We start from the raw sequence: 17,347 nt of genomic DNA on the forward strand, positions 1-17,347 counted from the left end.
ATTTAACCCAGTATATCCAAAATATTAGCATTTCAACATATCATACATACAAAAAATGTTATACTTTTTTCCATATTGTCTTCGAAATCCAGTGTGTATCCTACACTTTTAGAGCACATCTCAATCAAGCTACTAAACAGTTAACATGAAATCTAGTCTTAACAAAGTCGTTTTTAATGGAAGAACAGTTTCTGCTTCATTTTACAACTTAACTTATGTTAATTAAAATTAAGTAAAAAATCAGGCCGGGTGCCATGGCTCACACCTGTAATCTCAGCACTTCGGGAGGCTGAGACGGGTGGATCACAAGGTCTGGAGTTCGAGACCAGCCTGGCCAAGATGGTGAAACCCCGTCTCTACTAAAAAATACAAAAATTAGCCAGGTGCAGTGGTGGGTGCCTGTAATCCCAGCTACTTGGGAGGCTGAGGCAGAAGAATCACTTGAACCTGGGAAGCGGAGGTTGCAGTGAGCTGAGATTACACCACTGCACTCCAGCCTGGGCAACAGAGCAAGACTCCGTCTCAAAAAAAAAAAAAAAAAAAAAAAAAAAGTAAAAACATCAGTTTCTCAGTCGTACTACCCAGATTTCAAGGGCCCAAAAGCCACACGTGGCTAGTGGCAACTGTACTGGACAGAATGGATCTCTGTGATTACTTCTGAAAACAAAAGGGTTGTATTGTTTCAAGAATAGGGTGGGGAACAAAAATCTGCCCCATTTTATGAGTCTAAAGTCAAGAACAGACAAAAAACAGTCCACAGTCTAATCATCAAGAAAATGCTAAATCTTCTGCAGTGTTATTTGAAGAAGCAGAGGGAGTAGAGAAATTTAAAAAAAAAATTAGGTAGGAGATTCAGTTAAAAAAAATAATTTGTGTTGAAAAGGATGTGTTTCCATATTTAAAAATTTCACTCTCTCTGCCAGGAAAAAAAGAAGAGAGAATTCCCGAATGATGTTGGATGGCAGTGTTACTCCAGGCAGAAATAAGAACAGATGAGAGCAGCAATCAGAATTTTCAGGCTGAAAGCACAGCTCAGTGATTCTCTCTCCGTGGAGTTTATCTGAGGGTCATTATCCTGCATTCTATGCTTCCTTTTTCTCTTCATACAGAGAGAACACACCCTGTACCAGGGACTGGCAGTGATACGTCCTGGTTCTATTTTCAACCATACAGATGACATTACGACTATCTAGACAACAGCACAATAACTGGTTTTTAAATGAAGAGTCTCACAGTGGTTTCATCTATGTGATGCAAACGGCTCTGCTTGCTAGCACACCATTATTTCCCTGCTACACAGCATTGTAGACAGACCTCAAAGAACCAAATTCATTTAAGAAGTGTTGACTAACAAATGCTGTGCTTGAATCCCCCTTGTTCTGAAAGTTGGGAAGGTCAGGAGATCACGATCTCCAAAATCTTCAAACGTTATTTGGATGGCAGAAATTACTGGTTATTTGGGCCGGGCACAGTGGCTCATGCCCGTAATCCCAGCACTTTGGGAGGCCGAGGCAGACAGATCACTTGAGGTCAGGAGTTTGAGACCAGCCTGGCCAACATGGTGAAACCAGTCTCTACTAAAAATACAAAAATTAGCTGAGCGTGGTGGCACATGCCTGTAGTCCCAGCTACTCGGGAGGCTGAGGCAGGAGAATCACTTGAACCCAGGAGGCAGAGGTTGCAGTGAGCTGAGGCTGTGCCACTGCACTCCCACCTGGACAACAGACCAAGACTCCATTTAAAAAAAAAAAAAAGAAATTGTATGTTATTTGGAAGCTGAGCCTCGCAAATTTACCTAACTGCACAGATCTCCTTTATCTACCCGCTGGACACCGAGCCCACCTCCGCATCTGCTCTGTGGATTGCTAGGCTAGACACTCAACACTGTTTGCTCACAGAGGCCCTCCGGAAAGAAGAACAAGATGATAACACAAAGGTAGGCAAAATTAAGCTTCATCTGGAATTGGCTGCCAGGCGTTTCATGCTTTCCAGGTTTGCCTCCTGATTTTCATGAGACACACATGAGCTCTTCTGGGTCTTGTGTATGTGCACGCATATATTTACTGAGACATCCTTATACTTGGCAGGAGGTGGGGGAGGTGTCATCTCTTTCATGGAGGATATAAAAGAACCGTGGAATGGAAACCAGAGCTGCAGTGCAAACTCTTGCTACCGCCCAGCTGCATAACCTGGGGCAAATCTTGCAAGTCGAAGCTACACAGCTGTACAATTCGCCTTCTTCTGGCAGCTAGATGTGCACTAAGGAGAATGCCTAGGACAATTAAAGCTTCTCAGAAATGAAGGTTCAACTTCTTACCTACATGTCAGTTTTTAAGAATTTTTTAAATTATTTATTTTTATAAAGTACAAACATACTAAGATAAAAACACTCATTGTCAGTGGTGACATCATCTGTCCACTAAATTATCTTCTCACTACGTAGGAGCTCTTTGTGTATTACAGATATTTCATTCACCACCTGCATTACAGATAACTTATCCCAAGTCTAACATTGGTCATGTGATTCTGTTTATGGTATGATTTGCTAAACCAAATCTACCTACCTGGGAAGGCTATATATGTTATTATCATAATCTACATGTGAAACATAAACAGCTATCATTCAGTATTTTCCCAGTGAACAAAATAAAAACAATTCACTATTAACAGATATTCCAGAACAAAAGGTAAATTTCTTAATTCACAACATTTGGTATTTTTCCAACGGACAAGAAAAAAGCAATTCATTATTAACAGGTACTCCAGAAAAAAGGGTAAATTTCTTAATTCACAACGGTTGGTAATCTTGACCTTAAATTTTTAGGAATTCAAGTTCTATGCCAAAACCAAAACAACACACATAATTAAAACAATCTTCTCGGGCATATACCAAATGGTAGTAAATACAACTAAATTAGAGGGGGATGGAGTATGTGGTTATTTTTCAAATTAAAAAATAATTACTTTTTTTGGAGACAGAGTTTCGCTCTTTTTGCCCAGGCTGCAATGCAACAGCGCGATCTTGGCTCACTGCAACCTTCACCTCCTGGGTTCAAGCAATTCTCCTGCTTCAGCCATCCGAGTAGCTGGGACTACAGGCATGTGCCACCATGTCCCGCTAATTTTGTATTTTTAGTAGAGATGGGGTTTCACCATGTTAGCCAGGCTGGTCTCGAACTCCTGACCGCAGGTGATCCACCCTCCATGGCCTCCCAAAGTGCTGGAATTACAGGCATGAGCCACCGTGCTTGGCCAAAATATATTATTATATAACAAAGGAAACAATCTACAGATAAAGGACAAGCTAGACCTCTCCTCCTGCACCCTCCAATACCAACAGTAACAGCACGAGTGCTCCTTTCCACACTCCCTCTTCACACAACAAGGGTATACAGGTATGTGCATTTTTTAAATTGAAATATTACCCTATAGGTCACACTGCTTTTTCATGAAATATCAAGGACACTCCCCTTCACATCGACAGACACAGGTATATCTTTGTAATACCTTTACGCACATGTACACATATGTAGGCAGCATCTCACACATGCTGGTTTTATTTTTAATGTAGTCTTTCCCCCTTTGTTCTTTTTGCTTGCCACCCCACTCCTCCATCTCCACCACCACTCTACCACCCTATAATCCACGTTAAGAAGCTGGCATCTATTTTTCTGTGCTTTTCCACATGTTCCCAAAGAGCCACATGTAGAGCATGCATGTGTGCACACACAAAGGGGTGTGCTGCCCTTCATATTCCAAATTAGGGTACTAATTATACACACTTCTCTATGGTCTGCTTGTCAATACTGCATGCAAATTTGTTGATGTCAAATGGTATACCAATTATTTTAAGGAATGTATAATATGCCATAAGAATACTAGATCTCAAAATAAATTTTGTCATTCTCCATGAAAGGCATTTACCATTTCATTCTTTTGCCAAAAGAAACAATGCAACAAAAATATTTCGATATATGATGTATTCTTATTTAAATCTGATGCCTTCATTTTAATGGGGCAGAGTACCGGGGTTAAAATTGCTGGGTCAAGGAGTATCTCTATTTCACATATCCATAGACACGGCCAGACTGCTTTCGGAGAAGCTTTTAACAATTTCATATCTCACCAGCAGTCTACGAGCACTCTCTTCCCACCAGCAAGAGTTGGTGTTAACAGGTGTTCTTGTCCTTTTAGGTTTTGGGTCTGACTGCGGTAGTGATGCTACCTTGTTATTTTACTTTGTTTTTCCTTGACTACTAGTGAGTTAGAACATTTTTCATATGCTTAATGACCATCTCAATTCACAGATGGTCAACTGCCTATTTATAACATCTATACCGCTGGATTTTTTTGTGTTATTTAGTAAGAATTTTTTTTGTATGTGATAGCTGTTAATCTTTTGTCACCTAGATTGTACATAGTACCATCTGCAGGTTAACAAAAAACTTTTACAAACAAGTATGTCTCCTTTTTAAAACATAGCTTCTGTGTTTTCTATCTTGGTGAAAGCTTCTCCCACCCTAAAGCTGTTTTTTTTTTTTTTTTTTTTTTTTTAAACATGATGTTCCCATTCTCTAAATGATATATATTTCTCTCTCTCAAGTCCATATCTCTACATAAAGACAGCTAGGTCTCTTTAAGGGGTATGTCCTTGTTTGCTCATCTGGGGCCACTTGAGATTAAGATTCTCGTGCCCTCTATGCCTTTCACAAACAGGGTCTGTGAAGTGGCCCTATTCCCTTTCTCCTAAGACAGAGGAGCTCTCTCTCCAACACTTCTCTTACTCGCAATTCCAGGAATCTTAATAGTCTATATTTTTATTTAGCTTCATTCCAGCTTCTATCTCAGTTCAAAAGACCCTTGATCATTGATTTGTATGTTTCAAGTAAGACAGAAAAAGTTCAGGCGTTTTTTAAAAAGCAACACTTTCACAAATGCTATGAAATCAAAATATCCCCAGGCTAGCTTTAAAGAGTTCTACTGAGATGAAGTGGATGGATACTAATGGCTAGCATTTAGTGAGAGTTTGCTCCAGTTTAGACTGTGTTAATCACTTAATGTGCATCACCTCATTTAATCCTCAAAGTAATCTTATTAAGCACTCGTATTAAATAACTTGTCCATGGTCATATATTGAATTAGTGGAATGGATCTTTAACTCCACAGCCGTGACTCCTGGCTTTCAGAACTCTGCCACTTACTGACTGTGTGAACTTGAACATGTAACTAACCTATTCCAAACCTCGGTTTTTCTTAGAAAATGACAATACTAGTGTTTCATATGGCCATGGTGGAGTTCCCACGAAACAATGCATACAGAGAGTGTTTTTAAAACTTTAGGCCCCATTCATTCTGATCTATAGACTCAATTTAATGGTAATATAACCAGCATTTTAAAAAATGAAATCAAATACATCTGGCAAGGGTAGGTATTATTAATGAAAATTCTGTCCCAACAATACACATTCACCCCATATGTGTGCATTATGTGGTCAAATGTAATTATATTTTAAATATGGAAATTGGTCAGTGATATAAAACATTCAGCCCAGTGCCTGGTAGGTAGAAAACCTTCAACATGAAGTAGAGATTGATATTATTGTTATTATCAATAATTTCAGGGAAAACTTTCATCTTCCTGTCTGAGTTATTACAGATTTAAAACTACTATTACTTTTTGGACGAAAAATTTACTAACTACAGTTTCAAAAGATGATCTATAAATGGTTATTTACTAAACAATTTTCAAAACTATATTAAGGTTTTCACAGAGAAACAGGAATGAAATTGTTTCTATTGCCATGGAGAAAAGCAGAAAATGAAATGGTTTTCACCACTTGTGCTTCTTGTCCCTAGGAAGCCTTTTTTATTGTTGTTGTTTTGAGATGCAGTCTCGATCTGTCACCCACGCTGGAGTGTAGTGGTGCGATCTCGGCTCACTGCAACCTCTGCCTCCGGGGTTCAAGTGATTCTCCTGCCTCAGCCTCCCGAGTAGCTGGGACTACAGGCATGTGCCACCATGCCCAGCTAATTTTTGTACTTTTAGTAGAGATGGGGTTTCACCATGTTGGCCAGGCTGGTCTCGAACTCCTGACCTCAGATTGTCCTCGCACCTCGGCCTCCCAAAGTGCTGGGATTACAGGTGTGAGCCACTGCGCCCAGATGGAAGGCTTTATACCTGGATGGTGAATGCCAGCCAATGGCTGTCACCTGGGACCAGATACAGGTACAAATGGAAGAAATTTTTCAAATTAACGAACTATCCCTTCCAAGAGCTTCTGGTTAGCAGGCTGCAGAATGCTAAACAAAGAATCTTTAAGCAAAGACTGTGGTTAAGACATAATGAAGCAACTCAAGAGGGACTCTGACTTGGAAATGTCCCTTTCTTTTCTGCCATTTAATAATTCATTGGTATTCTTTGTTTTAATGTCATATGACCAGAGTGAAAGTGCTGGGACAGTTCTGTCCAATTAACATTTTTCATTTAATTGAAATGATGAAAGAACATACTAATAAATCCCAAACAATTTTACTGCGCCTTAAACATTCCATTGACATGATTAGATGGTATTAAAATTCATTCCCATCCAGATCCGAGGATACGTCCTCTCCCAACCCATCTTTGGGAGAAGACTTCGAGCATGCTCCTCCATTCAGGCTTCTCTTCCGCACCCAGCCTTGGTGAATGATCTCAAACTCAGCCACGATGTCAGCAATGGGATTTTAAAAGCAACTCCAGGTTCTAATTTAGAACAATGAAATTGGCTAGTTCCGTGTTCAGCTTAAATTTCACAATTCTTTATTTTCCCTACCTTCATTCACTCCCTCTGCTGTTTTTTACATATCTGCCATTCAGAGTGTAATCCCCCTCCGCTCTGAGACTCTGAGATTAGAGACTATGTCTTATTCTCTTCTGTGTCCTTCAGGGTACAGAATATTTTGCATATGACAGGTGCTCAAAGTTTTAAAATAAATGATTTTACCTAATGTCTCAGGTTACGATGGAGCCAAAGAAAGAAAAACAGTGAAAAAATGATATGGATAAGTAAGCAATGAGGTATGAAGAACACAACAATCATTTTCTGTCTTGCTCTGTCACCCAGGCTGGAGTGCAGCAGTGCGATCTTGGCTCACTGCAACCTCCGCCTCCAAGGTTCAAGCGATTCTCCTGCCTCAGCCTCCCGAGTAGCTGGGATTACAGGCGCCCACCATCATGCCTGGCTAATTTTTGTATTTTTAGTAGAGATGGGGTTTCGCCATATTGGCCAGGCTGGTCTCGAACTCCTGACCTCAGGTGATCCACCCACCTTGGCCTCCCAAAGTGTTGGGATTACAGGCATAAGCCACCACGCCCAGCCTCTTATGTCATTAAAAGAATATTTTCAAAACCAACTTATTTAACACACATTTTCACTTGCACTTAACAAATAAGTATTTGTTATTAAGTATTACATAGGAATCATAATTTTAGGTAGCAGAATATTGATCTGGATATTTAGAAAAGTGAGAAACAACTTAATTCTTACCTCGGATTCAAGATTAAAGAATGAACTAAAAAGCTAAGAAAACGATTTCACAGAGAAACAGATTTCAACACATCTGTAAACTACAATATTGACAATCTGTATGTCTACATGTATATTGTTATATGTGTGTTTTGCACTTGTGTGTGTATAACTATTTACAGCTATTAGATACTTATCACCTCTCTTCTCAACTATCAGACTTCTTATCATTTCCTCCAAATCCTTCCTTCTGTTACCCAGGCTGGAATGCAGTGGCACAATCTTGGCTCACTGCAACCTCTGCCTCCTGGGTTCAAGCGATTCTCGTGCCTCAGCCTCCGGAGTAGCTGGCACTACAAGCGTGTGTTACAACACTGGCTACGTTTTGTATTTTTAGTAGAGACAAGGTTTTGCCATGTTACCCAGGCTGGTCTCAAACTCCTGGCCCCAAACAATCCACTCACCTCAGCCTCCCAAAGTGCTGGGATTACAGGCATGAACCTCCGCACCCTGCCTACAAGTCCCAATTTAAATATAATTTAATGACACAGCCTGTATCTTTAATTTCTATTGCTCTGCTGAAGTTTACTAAACACTCAAAGCAAAATAGTCTTCCAAATTAGGAAGTCATTAGAGCTAAACTATAAAATAAACTTGAATTCACAAAAGTAATTAGATTTTAAAATTATGTTAGAGAGTAAATTACTGTAGTTAAAAAGTCTTACTTCATTTTCACAAATGATGCATAATCTTGCTTGAAAAAAATCTTTACATAGTTCATCTGGGATACAGCTCACAAGTCTATTCTTTAAACAGTGGTTGAAAACAAATGATGAGCAGAAAAGCCTAGCAATCTCATCACTGGATAAATATATTCTGACTTACAAGTCATTTGAAAAGTACCAAATTCCATTGTTAGAAATTTAACACTCATCTCTCTACTCCTCCTTTGTCCTGGTTGGGGCATAAGGAACCACAGAGAATGCAACACATTCTCTCCATTTGAAAGGCTAAAAGTTCCTACAAACACTGTTATTCACCTACCACCAATTTCTTAAGAACATGTAAAGTTGCTGCAGCAGATTTACTTACTTAATTAAACTCTTATTACCATTAGATTCCAAGCCCTGTTGAACCTGCAGTGAATGGCATAGAACCTGTAATATAGGTACTCAGCACACATTGCTGAGATCAACTTTATGCCAGATGATTTTCTATTAATTAGGGATCTAGAATGAGTAAACTGTCCCACGCACATTTACAATGAGAAACAATTATTCCATAGTATCAACAACAAAAGGCCACTGTTTACGCTGAGGAATTAAAATGTTGCATCACTGAATTTCTGATGTGCTCTAAATACCTTTCATTCTTCTGTCATTCTCTTCAAAAGACACTGACCAAGTTAACTTCAAGAACACACCATTGGTGATACACCAAAGAGCACCAGGGCAGTGGCTAAAAGTTTGGGGTAGGAAACAATTACTTAGCGAGAACCCCCCAAGAGAGCACTAACATAATAGAAAAATTACAAAGTGGACTTCATTAAAATTAAAGACTCTGTTCAAACAAAGAAGAAATTAAAGACTTCTGTTCATTATTAAAGAAATGAAAGGGCAAGCTACCAACTAAGAGAAAATACTCATGATACGTGTATTTGATAGAGGATTAGTATCCAGAATACATAAAGAATTACTACAAATCAATAATACAAAGACATACAAACAAATTTAAAACGGACAAAACTCCCAGACACGTCACAAAAACAATGGCTAAGGAAAACATGGACAAGCATTCAAAATCAGTAAGAAAATATAAATTAAAACCACAGAACGAGATACCACGTCATACCTACAAAACACCAAATGTTGGTGAGGACGTGGAGCAACTAAAATTCTTATGTATTTCGGACTGCAGTGCAAAATGGTACACATTCAGGAAAGAGTACAGTAACATCTTACAAAGCTAAACACACATCTCCCCCAGGACCCAAAAATTCGACTCTTACATAGCGAAGGGAATGAAAACATGTCCGCAGAATGGTATCTAGAAGAACATTTATAAAAGCTTTTTTGTTCATAACTCCAAACTGGAAAAAACCCAAATTCCATCAACAGGAGTACAGATAAGCCAAATTGTGAGATATTCAAACTAACATAGCATTCACCAATAAAAAGGAACGAGCAACGATATATATAATGGGAATGAAAGTCAAGACACGGTGTTGAGTGACTAAAGCCACACTCAAGGAGTACACGTTCTGTGATTCATTTATAATGCAGTTCAAGATAAGACTAATCCATAGTGGCAGAAATCAGAGCAGTGGCTGTCTACGGAGAGTGGGGAATCGACTGAAAGGGAGTCAGGGAGAACATCGTAGAGTGATGGAAATGTTCCACATCTTGACTGGGATGTTAGTTACGTGGGTCTGTGCACCTGACAAAACTCATCAAATTTGTCTGTAAGATCTGTTACTTTCACTACATAAAAATTATACTGCAACCACAAAACAAACAAAAAGAAACTATAATGTAACGTAACTTGTTGGTATAGATTGGCATTTCTCAAACTTTTGGTCTTAAGATCAATTGAACTCTTAAAAATTATTGAAGACCCCAGGGCCAGGTGCAGTGGCTCACACCTGTAATCCTAGCACTTTGGGAGGCCGAGGCAGGTGGATCATGAGGTCAGGAGTTCAAGACCAGCCTGGCAACATGTTGAAACCCCATCTCTACTAAAAATACAAAAATTAGCCAGGCATGGTGGTGGGTGCCTGTAATCCCAACTACTTGGGAGGCTGAGGCAGGAGAATCACTTGAATCTGGGAGGTGGAGGTTGCCAAAATTGTGAGCAGTGAGCCAAAATTGTGCTCCTGCACTCCAGCCTGGGTGATGGAGTGAGACTTCATCTCAAAAATAAAACAAAACAAAAAACAAAAAAACCCTTATTGAAGACCCCAAAAGAGTTAGTTTTTCTTTCCCCTTCATTTATCTCTCCTTTTCTTTTCTTTTTTTTTTCTTGAGATAGGGTCTTACTTTGTCATCCAGGCTGGAATACGGTGGCACAATCGTGACTCACTTGCAGCCTTGACCTCCCAGGCTCAAGTAATCCTGCTTCAGCCTCCCAAGTAGCTGGGACCACAGGCAAGTGCCACCATACTCAGCTATTTTTTCTTTCTTTTGGTAGCAATGGGGTCTCCCTATGTTACCCAGGATGGTCTCAAACTCCTGGACTCAAGTGATCCTCCCGCCTTGGCCTCCCAAAGTGCTGGGATTACAGGTGTGAGCCATCGTATCTGGTACAGTTTTCTTTTAATGTGGATTTTATCTACTGCTATTTACCAAATTTTTAAAAAGCTGAAAATAATTTCTTGACTTATTAATTCATTTAATAAAAGTAAAAGTGATATGTTAACCTAAATAACTTTCTTTTTTTTTTTTTTTTGAGACGGAGTCTTGCTCTGTCACCTAGGCTGGAGTGCCATGGCATGATCTTGGCTCCCTGCAACCTCTGCCTCTCGGGTTCAAGTGATTATCCTGCCTCAGTCTCCCGAATAGTTAGATTTACAGGTGCCCACCACCACGCCCAGCTCATTTTTTGTATTTTTAGTAGAGACAGGGTTTCACCAGGTTGGCCAGGCTGGTCTCAAACTCCTGACCTCAGGCAATCCGCCTGCCTCGGCCTCCCAAAGTGCTGGGATTACAGGCATAAGCCACCGCACCCAGCCCTAAATAACATTTTTATAGAAAAAGACTGTATTTCCCAAAACAAAAATAGTTAGAAGAGTAGCATTGTTTTACATTATTGCAATCTTTTAAATGTCTGGATTAAGAAAGGATAACTGGATTCTCATAATTGTTTATGCATTCAATCTGCGCTTTCTTACATCAAGTAGTCTGGAAACTTCATTGTAAACATTTAAGTGAATGATAGGAAAAAGGCACATTTTTAGTAATATAATGAAAACTGTTGTAACTTTTTTGTCCCCTGAAAGGGCCTTGGGGACCCCTACTCCCCATCACAAGAGTCCAAAATCTCCACTTTCCAGAACCACTGGCATAGACAGTCAGCAGAAGGGCTTTCCCTTTTCCCAGTACAGATTTAAGAAACTTTGGAACAAGGCAGTTAAAATAAAAAAAAAATCCGGCCGGGCACAGTATCTCATGCCTGTAATCCTAGCACTTCGGGAGGCCAAGGTGGGTAGATCACTTGAGGTCAGGAGTTCCAGGCCAGCCTAGCCAACATGGTGAAACCTTGTCTCTACTAAAATACAAAAATTAGCTGGGTGTGGTGGCGTGTGCTTGTAATCCCAGCTACTTGGGAGATCGCACCATTGTGCTCCAGCCTGGGCAACAGAATGAAACTCCATCTCAAAAAAAAATCAATTCATTCAACAAACATTAACTGCATTTCGAATACTATAAGGTTTTGAGGATATTAGGAAGATGGATAAATAAAATATCGAGGAATGTTTACAGTTGAGATACTTCTGTTCCAAAATGTCATTTCATTTCTGAATCTGCTTCAGAAACTTTTTTTTTTTTTTTTGAGAGGTAGTCTTGCTCTGTCACCAGGCTGGAGTACAGTGGTGTGATCTTGGCTCACTGCAACCTCCGCCTCCCGGGTTCAAGCAATTCCCCTGCCTCAGCCTCCTGAGTAGCTAGGACTAAAGGCACGCACCACCACACCTGGCTAATTTTTTTTTTTTTAATTTTAGTAGAAACGGGGTTTCACCACATTGGCCAGGATGGTCTTGATCTCTTGACCTCGTGATCCACCCGTCTCAGCCTCCCAAAGAGCTGGGATTACAGCCGTGAGCCACCACGCCCGGCCTTCAAAAACTTTAAAACTCTGGCACTTCTGCTAAGTGGGCTTAAAAATATTTGAAATAAATAAGATAGTTTGAAACAAATATAACCTTATTTTAATAAGACAGAATTCAAACATTTCAACCAACATACTCATCTTTAGTAGTTCACCTGACTGCCTAAAAGTTCGATATGATTTTTCATATTCTCTTAACATTTAAATCTGAGAGTAAATACTGGTTTTTAGTCACACAACTCACAGAATCTCACCTTAAGTTGACGCAATTTGATTTTATCACAATGAAAATGATGCCCTCAAACAAGGGAAAATGTTTGCCCTCCAAAGGTGATAAGATGTATTCCACAGTCTTAAAAATACTATTATTTCTCAGTTGTGTACGATTAATTAAAACTTTAGTTGTAATGTACGTGAAGATTCAAGATCTTCAAAGTTATATATGAAATACTTGGTAAGTTTAATATACAGAAATCAACACAAAGTGTCTAAAATTTACCTATACAATTAAATTCCTGAAATTTGCCCATCCCCATTTCAACAGAAGCAGAATTTAGGCTGGTCTTAAAAAGGCCAATCACTTAAAACTCTTCCTGCATGACTGTTATTATAATGTACCCTGTACCTAGTTTCAGGTTCGAATTCAGACAAATACAGTCATCACAAAGTTCTCTCTGCATATCTAGAATGCCATTCTGAAGCCTAGTATAAATGAGCACCGTATCTTACAGCTTAGTCAGAGATGAGGGTGACTCAACAGCTGGGTATTTAACCTGCTGTTAGACCTCTCCAACTAAAATTAGCTTAGCGTCTTAGAAGCAGGTCAGTACAAGTCTAAGACAAGAGCTCTAAGACTAGTCATATACCTTTTTTAGTTATGAATCTTTAAAAAAATCCAATGACTTGGTTTCCTATTTTAAGTTTAATAATTTGATGTGGCCAGGCACAGCGGCTCACGCCTGTAATCCTAGCACTTTGGGAGGCCGAGGCAGGCGGATCACTTGAGCTCAGGAGTTTGAGACCAGTCTGGGCAACACAGTGAAATCCCATCTCTACTAAAAATATAAAAAATTAGCCAGGCGTGGTGGCACACGCCTGTAATCCCAGCAAGCCCAGCTATTCAGCAGTTCAATTGCTTGAACCTAGGAGGCAGAGGTTGCAGTGAGCCAAGATTACACCACCACTGCCCTCCAGGCTGGATGACAGAGTAGGACTGTCTCAAAATGATAATAATAATAATAAAATCTGATGTAATTACCTGATATTACTATTTAATTTTGCTAATATTTCCATAACCTAAAATTATTTTTCATTTTTGATCTTTTAAATTACTTATCTATAGTCTATGATTGCCACTTAACAAATCTGGCTCTACACAATAAAAAGGTTAGGGTGGTCTTGTTTTACAAGAGGTTTTACTTGTTTTGACTTTAATAAGTTAAAATTGTATGTACACAATTTTAAACTGATTTTCACAATGGATTTCTAAAATTTAGAATTCGTTGTCAAGCTTCAAGAACACAGTACATTTTCTTTTTATTTCTCAGTTTATCACCATAACTGGATTAACAGGAATGCTTACAGAATCTTCACATTTGAAAGCAAACAGGAAATGATGAAAAAATCTCTCTGAACGAGGCTTTTAGTTGACTAAGAAGATGCCATTTTAGGCAGCTGGGTTCCCTTACTATAGGCCTGCTTCACAGAGTTCAGCACAGTCCCGGAGAAGGAAAGATGAAACAGAAAGGCAGACCTTAACCCAGGGACAAGGTCACTATTCTTTGCTCACCTTTATCTCTAAGAATAACTTAGATTTCACGCAACAGGTGCTGGAACAGACGGATGCGAAGTCATTGAAATGAAGTGAAAAGTGAGAGTAGATCACGGTCGTTAGGACCTAAAGGAAATGGTCTGAACAACAGAGAGATTAATGCAATGCATGGTGAATGCTGCACAGATCAGAGCTAACTACTGTCATCCCTAAAGGATTAACTAGGTCTCCTGCAGTGTGGAGCTCTCTAAGGAGCAGAGAGGCTTCAAGGTGGTGAGCACACATCTACTAACATCTCTCCACATTCCAAAAAGTATCCAAAGCTGTCTTATTACTGGTAATTTTGTTGGTTGGGGAGGGGAAAGAAGCCTTTCCTGACTGTAACAGAAATCTCTTGGGCTCTCTATTGAGAAAGGTCATGTCTCAGAACTTGAACACCTGCAGCTGGATTAGGAGGCTGGTGGTAGCAGTAGGCTGTTTGGTGAGACCTGGAGTTCTCTACTAGAATGTGGGTTTGAACTCTTGATAAAAATTGTTGATCTTTGAATGTAACTCTGGAGCAAGGCTGTTTTTAATAGGCTGTATGTTATCTGGAACACTGCAGACAAGGATTTCTGATCACCAAAACAAGGGTTTGGGGAACTGTGCAAAAAATACTTCACAACAAGAGAAGACAAAAAAGGAAGCCGAGATGGACTGAATAACAGAAGTGCCCTTCTGCAAATATGACTGTGTTGCTTTTCATGGCTCTGAACTTTCCAGACTAACTTCCCTTCAAACCACACCTACTTTTTCAGAATAAATATAACAATTTGTTTGTGCTTTGCTTTAGCTACTTCCACAGTCTGATTTAACTCTGTTTATAAATGATCTGAGATGCTTTTGATTGCTTACCACCAGAGGGATACAATTTCTAGAAAGGGAGTTGAGTTTCTGGTTCCTTCCTGCTCTGTGATACATAACACATAATATCTCCAGGGTTCTCTGACATGTATGTTATTTTCCCTTCTGTTCCTTTCGGATTGCTCTGAGCATAGTAAAATACCTCTCCTGCATAGGACTGCATCCTTCCCCTTTCCTAAAGCAGGTTTTTTTTCTGCTGAGAAAGATTACACAATGTCCTAAAACATACAATCAGATCTGAAATTTACTATGGTAAAATGGATACTTTATGCTAAATTTCAAATCCTGGCTGAACACTGTGCTGTATCAACATGATACAACGGCAGGTCATAGCCCAGACAATGAGAACATATCACATTTTATGCAATCAATGTGTTTTGAAAAGAGCTGTGTATAAACCAAATTCTTCTGAGGATTCTAAAACACAAGGCAAACCAACCAACCAACCAACCTGTAAAGGATCTATGTGGTTTTTAAAACAATCACTTCCTTAATTTATTTACCTTGCAATTTTTTATTATTATATATGGTGTTTTCTGAAAGAGGAAAATTCCTCCTAAGCTACCAAGCAAAGCAAATAAGGCCAAAGAACTCCGTGCCCCCTGAGGCAATTTTCTCCTTTAGGCAAAATTTAGATTGGCACAACTCCAAAGGAAAACAGATACTTCAGTGTATTTGTAGAGACCAAATCCCTTAAGTCACCAGAAGTCAAGACACCCAATCTATGATTTATTAGAAGATGTGGGCAGAAGAAACAGGTTAAGGCAGACCATTAAAAGGCTGTTACTGTGAAAGATATTTCCTAGGCACTCAAAATCTTGTGTTCACGTGTGTTGGGAGTGGGAGGGTTGGGGGAAGAGGGTACATCTTTGGATAAATAGATCGAGATGCCAAGGAGGAATATACGTTTTAATAAATATTTAACTGCTTCTTTCTGTTGACATTCTGGGGATTATAAGTGTTTATAAAGTAAACTTGAAATAGAAATTGGATATTTACCTAAGATATTGAAAAAGTCCAGGGATCAAAAGGAGAAAATAATGAGACCTCTGAATGGGGAAAGTAGTATCAAGGGACCCAGGTATAAATAACAGAGCTTACAGCCTCTCATCACCTCTTGTTTACATTTGACAATGTAACTTTACAACCAGCTTTGTGGAGACCAGACACACCTTTGCATTCTCAACAAAATGAAAAACTGGCTGAGCCCGGTGGCTCACACCTGTAATCCCAGCACTTTGGGAGGCCAAGGCGGGTGGATTGCCTGAGCTCAGGAGTTCGAGACCAGCCTGGGCAACATAATGAAACCCTGTCTGTACTAAAATACAAAAAAATTAGCTGGGTGTGGCAGCGTGTGCCTGTAGTCCCAGCTACCTGGGAGGCTGAGGCAGGAGAATTGCTTGAACCCTGGAGGCAGGGGTTGCAGTGAGCCGAGATTGTGCCACTGTACTGGATCCAGCCTTGGCGACAGAGCAAGACTGTGTCTCCAAAAAGAAAAAAGAAAAAGAAAAACCATGTTCATGGATTTTAAATATATGGGCAATTTTTCTTATTTCACATTTGCCAATAGAAAACAATGTTATTCTAAGATCAGTACTTTCTTTTCAGCTACCTCTTTCTTAAATTCCAGTTTCAAAGGACAATACAAACTTCCAGAACTCAAAGACCTTTTCATATAAATTAAAAAGAAGGACAAAAACAATTTTATTTACCTGTTTTTGCTTAGGGTTCATCGGTTATTTATTTTTTTAAAGGGGAGGAAAGGTTTCAGCTCTCTCCGAGGAATAAGACTACAAACAACGGTCAATGCAGTAGCAATGAACATCCTTACCACTCAGACTGTTATTTCTAAATATTATTTCCCACTAAAATGAAATATGGCTCCTTAGAGAAATAGCTGACTCTATGTCTGGGGCAGGAAACAAATGATGTAAGCCTGAAACACTTTTTTCTTATCAGAAAGCAAGGCAGCTATCAAAGACAATAGAGTTATTGCCTACAAATAACTAAAAAAAAAAAAAAAAAAAAAAAAAAAAAATCACCAAAGAAACCAATGAGGGTCCTGTCAGATGGACACAGAAGCCAACCCAAAGGGGCTTACTCTGACCAAAGAGGGGGAAAGATACTGTAATAGATTTAAACAAATCCTACCCATAGGCTCATATACCACCTTTGTAGGATGCTAGGGAACCAACACGTAGATCATTTTGTAAGGAGGTACTAGGAAGCTCTTCTTTATTTTTTGAGACAAGTTTTGCTCTTTTTTTTGAGACAGAGTCTTGCTCTGTGGCTCAGGCTGGAGTGCAGTGGTGTGATCTCGGCTCACAGCAACCTCCACTTCCCA

At 39.4% G+C, this 17,347-nt stretch overlaps 1 protein-coding gene across 15 annotated transcripts in view; it reads right to left on the reverse strand.

Moving 5' to 3' along the window:
* Window positions 1-17,347, reverse strand: part of OSBPL1A (oxysterol binding protein like 1A) — a 233,268-nt gene that overhangs the window by 38,830 nt on the left and 177,091 nt on the right. The gene's annotated exons all lie outside the window — the stretch shown is intronic.

Source organism: Pongo pygmaeus, chromosome 17 (genome assembly GCF_028885625.2).
Source record: "Pongo pygmaeus isolate AG05252 chromosome 17, NHGRI_mPonPyg2-v2.0_pri, whole genome shotgun sequence".
NCBI classification, from domain to species: Eukaryota; Metazoa; Chordata; class Mammalia; order Primates; family Hominidae; genus Pongo; species Pongo pygmaeus.